This window comes from Marmota marmota, unplaced genomic scaffold (assembly GCF_001458135.2).
Source record: "Marmota marmota marmota unplaced genomic scaffold, marMar, whole genome shotgun sequence".
In the NCBI taxonomy this organism is placed as follows: domain Eukaryota; kingdom Metazoa; phylum Chordata; class Mammalia; order Rodentia; family Sciuridae; genus Marmota; species Marmota marmota.
Window position 1 is genome coordinate 143,456 of NW_026000093.1, and position 6,174 is coordinate 149,629.

Consider the following 6,174-nt stretch of genomic DNA (forward strand, 5'->3'; position numbering starts at 1 on the left):
GGGGGGGGGGGGTTCTTCTGCTATCACGCCCTCTCCCACATTGTGGGAGTTCTATTTCTTCTTGCTAAAATAAATCCTATTTTTTTTACTCTTACCTTCCTTGAGTGTCCATAGATTTTATTCTTCAAAATTTGTGAAAAAGATCCCAGATATAATTGGTTAAATGGGAAATTTAATTTCATCTCAAAACTTCAGTTTCAACATAATTTTTTCTTATGTTTTGTTTTAAAGAGATGCTTATTTGTAATTTTCTTCTCCAAGAACTGGAGGGCAGTTTTAAAAGATTTTGCTTTATCCTTATGAGTCTTTCACATAAGAAAAAAGCAGGGAAAAATTAGATGACATTAAAAATAATGACTTTTTTCTAAATAAAATACTATAGTCAATGTGTCCCAGTCACCAGGGGGCAAAATTGCGACATATGTTGTCAAGGAGAGAAATAAAAAGTGTCCACATGCTTCTGCCCCTTTCAATGCTTTATTCACTCAAATTGCTCAATACAATTATACTCTATAGGTTCTTACTCAAGAAAATAACAATCCTGAATGGTACGCATTGCAATGGACATAATCTATTCACAGCAAAAAAATAGTAATTTGATTAATTTACTGCTAACAATTCTAGATTAATTTTAAACTCTGCAAAACTCAGTTAATCATGACAGGCTAGTGACAGACATTCCCTCTGTGTTCTAAGTTTAAATGTCAGATCAAAAGTTTTAAGCCTTAGGCTTTTAGTGCAGCAGATGCACACTCACTCAGACCATGGTGACAAGGTCCAAAACCAAGGCAGGCTTCTCCTGGCTTGGAGTGGACAACAGGTTGAGGAGAGAACCTATGGAGAAGTTGTGGCTTTCACCAAAGTCCAGGTGAAGTGGTAGAGTTTGAGAGATGAGAAAATCATGCAGAGGATCAGAAGAATAATGACAAGTGATGGGATGTCAGGTCCTCATCAGGCTCTTCAGCTTGAGTACATCCTTGTTTCTCCTGGCTAAATCTCTGCTCATTAGCTCTATTATTTATACTAAATTTGGGGGCTTTTAACCTCTCTTTCAATTCTTATTAGCTATCATGGGATTTCTCCATGAATCATTTAGCCTGGGGTTAAAAACTTCTGGTCTTGTGGTCTCCACCCTGATCTTCTTGTCTTTCCCTCTTATCAGGCAAGTATAGCCTGCCAGATATTTTACTCTGTTTATCAGGTTGAGGGGAAGTAACTTTTTTTAGGCCATACTGGAGGACTCTTTGGGTGTGCCTGGCGAGACTGCAGGTTTCAAACTGGAGTTTTTTAAATGGAGCTGTTTAAGCTCAGGGCTAAGACCATCCTCACAGTCCCAATTGAAGACTTTTTTTAATGTAATGGGACCTTAATTGAGGGCCCCCCCATATATAAGACCACTTTATTAAAATGAACTGTAGAAGCATTCCAAAAATTTCCAGCAAACATTTTTGTCGTAATGTGGAGGAAAATAAAGATGGGACTGGACTTGTTTTAAACTACAAGGAAGTTTAATCACAAAGGCTAGAGTACATAGTGAATCTGAACATCAAAAACCATGTGAGTAACCTGGTACATTTAAAAAAAAAATTTTTTTTAGTTGTCAATGGACTTTTATTTTACTTATTGGTGTGTGGATCTGAGAATAGAACCCAGTGCCTCACACATGCTAGGTAAGCGCTCTGCCACTGAGCCGAAACCCCAGCCCTAACCTGGTACATTTTTAATAACCTGTTTTACATAGACATTAACTAGTAGCCTTAATACTTTTTCAATATCTGTTTGGATTGAATTAATAATCCAGAAATCAGTGAAGCAAAGAATTGAATAATTTTATCTTCAACTGTGGTTTCAGATATCACAGTGTCTGAGTTAAGATTCCCCTTTGAAGAACTTAACTGTGTGTTGTGTTCTCATTCCAACATCCCGTATTTGCCCAGTCCTTAGTTTTAGAACAGTCTGACATAAGGTGTCCACAGATACCAATGTCTCTTAGTCTATTTAGAAAATATCAGTATCTGAGTCTTCTCTTCTAGAGATCAGTTTGAACTATAAGTGTGTAGCATCTAAGGGGAGTTGTTGGATGCTGTGAAGCTGGAAGGAATCTTCTGATGTTCCTTTCATCTAAAAGGAAGTTTGTTTGGGGGGTGCATACCAGGAATTAAACTCAGAGGCACTCCACCACTTAGCCTCATCCCTAGCCCTATTTTACATTTTCTTTGGAAAATGAGAGTTGCTTAGTGCCTTACCATTGCTGAGGCTGCTTTGAACTCTCCATCCTCTGCCTCAAACTCCCAAGCCCCTGGAATTACAGGCATTTCCCACCATGCCTGGCTGGCATTTCCCACCATGCCTGGCTGGCATTTCTTTCTTTTTTTTTTTTTTTTGTATTAGATACTGTGAATAAAGCTACAATGAAAATGGAATTGCAGTTATTTCTTTGAGAAAAGTTTTCCAATTCATCTAGATGTATGCCCAGAAATATTATTACTGGATTGTATGGCATTTTTTACCCTGATTTATTATTATTATTTTTATTTATTGAGTCACCCTAGATTAACCCATGGGCACTTTGTCACTGTGCTATACACCAACCTGTTCCCCTTTTCTGAGACAGCATCTCACTCATTTGGTTACAGCCTTGCCAAATTGCTGAGACTGGTCTTGAACTTGAGATTCTCCTTTCTTATCTCCTGAGCCACTGGGAGCATAGGCATGTGCAGCCTTCCTCCGCTACCCAACATTATTATTAGTGGATTATATGTTAGTTTTATCTTTAGCTTTTGAAGAAACTTAACACTTTTTTCAAAAAATATATTTATTAATTTTATATTTTCACCAATATTTTTACATGTATATGTAAACTGGCATAATTGTCATCTTTCAGAAATTTGTGTACCTTAGTTGGTTTGGCACTAGGAGATGAACCCAGGAGCGCTTACCACTGAGCCACATCCCCAGTCCTTTGTATGTTTTATTTTGAGACAATGTCTCGCTAAGTTACTTAGAGGTTTGCTAAGATACTGAGACTGTCTTTCAAATCACAATTATAAATCTCTGGGATTACAGGCCTCTGCCACCACACCTGGCTCTCAGATTTTACCTAAAGACATTTTAAGAGCCCTGTAGAGGGTACAGGAAATTGGTTGAATTCATGCATTAAATTCCCAAGGCAAGTTTATGTGAAGTAGCCAGTGTAGGATTGTTCTGTAAAGATTTATTCAAATAAACAGGGATTTGTGGTTTCTAACCCCTATTCTGAACTACTATTGGTTATCATAGTCCATAAAGGTGCTAGAAATACAATGTAAATTTATTGGTTTTCAATCTATGTAGATTTGCACATGCTCAGTCACTTTTGCTTCCAGAGCTTAGAAGTTCAGGACATAGTAACTTGAACAAAAGACAAACGTTTAAGTTGAGAAATTTATTATACAAGCAGACTCCTTCTAGGAGAAATTGGTAGTTCTGGCTTTATTATTGGAGTTAGCAGGGTTGGGGCTGGGCTCATGAACTGCTAAAATATTACTCAGGGTACCAGTGGTTCATTATATTTTTCCCTATTACATCCACAATACAACCTAGGGAGAATATCCTCTGACAGCAACAGCGATTGGGAAAATATGTTGGCAAATGTCTTCTTGAGATGAACTAACATCTTTGATACTTGGCCTTGATCCCAGCTGATACAACACTTGCAGAAGCTTTCATGGCCCCTAGAAATCACCATACATTCTGTGGATTAGATACTGCTGTATCACTTCTCCCACATTTCTGTTTACTGTGGGTGATACTGACCATTGGGGATTTGGTCTCAAATGGGGTAGTTTGCTAAAGACAGGACTAATACTCAGTGTACCCCAGCTTTTCATTCTGATTGAAGGTAAATATTTTCTAAATTGATGAATGTATTTAAGTCTCTCTATTCATTTATAACTTTGTGAAAGAGACACTCAGAACATGAGTAGCTTTTTATTAACTGTATTTTTAGATGGAGAAAAACTCAAGAATTTTAATATTCTGCCTTATTTTCAACATCATCCCCCATTAACATATGCCTTTTATTGTGTTTCTAAGTTTGGAACCAAGTATCTTGCACATTCTGAACACACATGCTGTGCCAGTAAATTGTGCTACTAGTCCCAAATTCTAACTTCAGATTGGATAATTTCGCCATTCATATCTAATATTATTTTTCATATGTATGGTTTTATTTAGGCCTTCCTATTGCTCTTAACAATGCCAAAAAATAACATATATATGGATTCACATTTGGTTAATTTATGATTCATTTGTTTCTATTATTGCCATATAGTTTCATAATACACATTAATGTCACTTAATAATAGCAACTTTATTTGGTCTTCAAAATGGAAGATTTTTGGCTGTTTTACATATTTTTCCTAGATAAATTTCAGAAAAACAGTTTAAGCATACTAAAATCTTAATGGGGATATATTACACATTAAACTGAAATAAATGGTTTTCTTTGTAATTATGAGTTTTATTTACACACATGGTGTGTATAATGGAGCATTTTATGTCCTCTGTAAATTTTTGTTTTGTGATAAGTCGCACATATTTTTCTTGAAAGCGTCTATATATGTCATGTGTTGCACAGATATCACCTGTATGTAATACTTATGTAATATAATTGGATGTGCTCAGAAACTCACAGAATGCAGAAGTTCACATAAAAGCAGGTTTTTTTTTTTTTTTTCTTTCACTGTTCTGGGCAAGTTTACCCTTCATGGATAGCACCTGAGAAGGGGAGAGATTTTTCTCCCCTTTCTTTCCTCCCCCTGCCAGCTATTACCAGGGAGCCCAATTGGTAACTTCTTTTATCTTAGAAATGTAAACATCTGTGTGAAGCCCCAGTTAGGCGCCAAGAGGCCTTGTTTACACATTTTTTACAAACTACACTACTGGATGCATGTTTGTGAGAAACTAGTAAGTGGGTGTCCAGTACCTGGAGTGCTGATTTCTTCCCAGCCAGTGACCAGTTAAAACAGGGCAACATGAAAATTGGAAGTTTATCTCCATTGAACTCTTTTGTAGAGACTCTTTTGGTGACAGTCCAAAAATCAGCCATGGTGAAGATTTCTGGAGAAGCCCAGTTAAAACTTCTGTGGAGAAAGCAGGCGCCACTTCAATGAAACTAAAAATATGTCTGATTTCAAGAAAGCAATTTTTTCAAACTATTGTATTTATTTAATTTTGAATGTACTTCCTCTTTGCACCTATTTTTCTGGTTTCAACTGCATGGACTAACATAGCTGTAGCCTTATGCTATCATGTAACTATATATTATCAGGGTTCAAAAGCCCAGTATTTTTATAGGCTTTTCTACTGTTTGAGGAGTATCATATATATTAAATAAACACTTTACACAAAAAATAATAGCACTTTACATTCTTTCTCTAATTCAAGAGAATTTGTTTCTTGTCCTCATCAATACTGTGTAATTTTTTTGGCATCAGATGTTAGTTTGCATTTTTCTAATTTGTTAAGATGTTAAGAGGTTTTAATTTTTGAACATTTCTCCTACCAAAAGTGTCATTTCCTTTTTTATTAAATATTCTTAACTTTATGTGAGGTCATTTGTTCTCCCACTTTGTCACTTCTCTTTATACCTTTTGTTAAAATTATTTTATTATTTTAGTTGTGGCTGGACATAATACCCTTATGCTATTTATTTATTGATATGTGGTGCTAAGGATGGAACCAAGGGCCTCACATGTGCCAGGTGAGTGATCTGCTACTGATCCAGAACCCTAGCTCATCTTTGTACTGCTTAATGAAAAAAAATTAATTTTTAATGTTGCCCAATTTATAAATTTTTAACATATTTGTGTAACTTTTTGAAAATAAATAATTGCTCTGTTTTGTGGTTCTTTTTTTCTTTTTTTTTAATTTTTTTTATTGTTGGTTGTTCAAAACATTACATAGTTCTTGATATATCATATTTCACACATTGATTCAAGTGGGTTATGAACTCCCATTTTTACCCCGTATACAAATTGCAGAATCACATCAGTTACATATCCATTGATTTACATATTGCCATACTAGTGTCTGTTGTATTCTGCTGCCTTTCCTATCCTCTACTATCCCCCTCCCCTCCCCTCCCCTCCCCTGTTCTCTCTCGACCCCCTCTACTGTCATTCATTTCTCCCC

General features: G+C 36.0%; 1 pseudogene; it reads left to right on the plus strand.

Annotated features, from left to right (window-relative positions):
* LOC107142233 overlaps positions 1-6,174 on the plus strand; it is a 120,207-nt pseudogene that overhangs the window by 70,979 nt on the left and 43,054 nt on the right.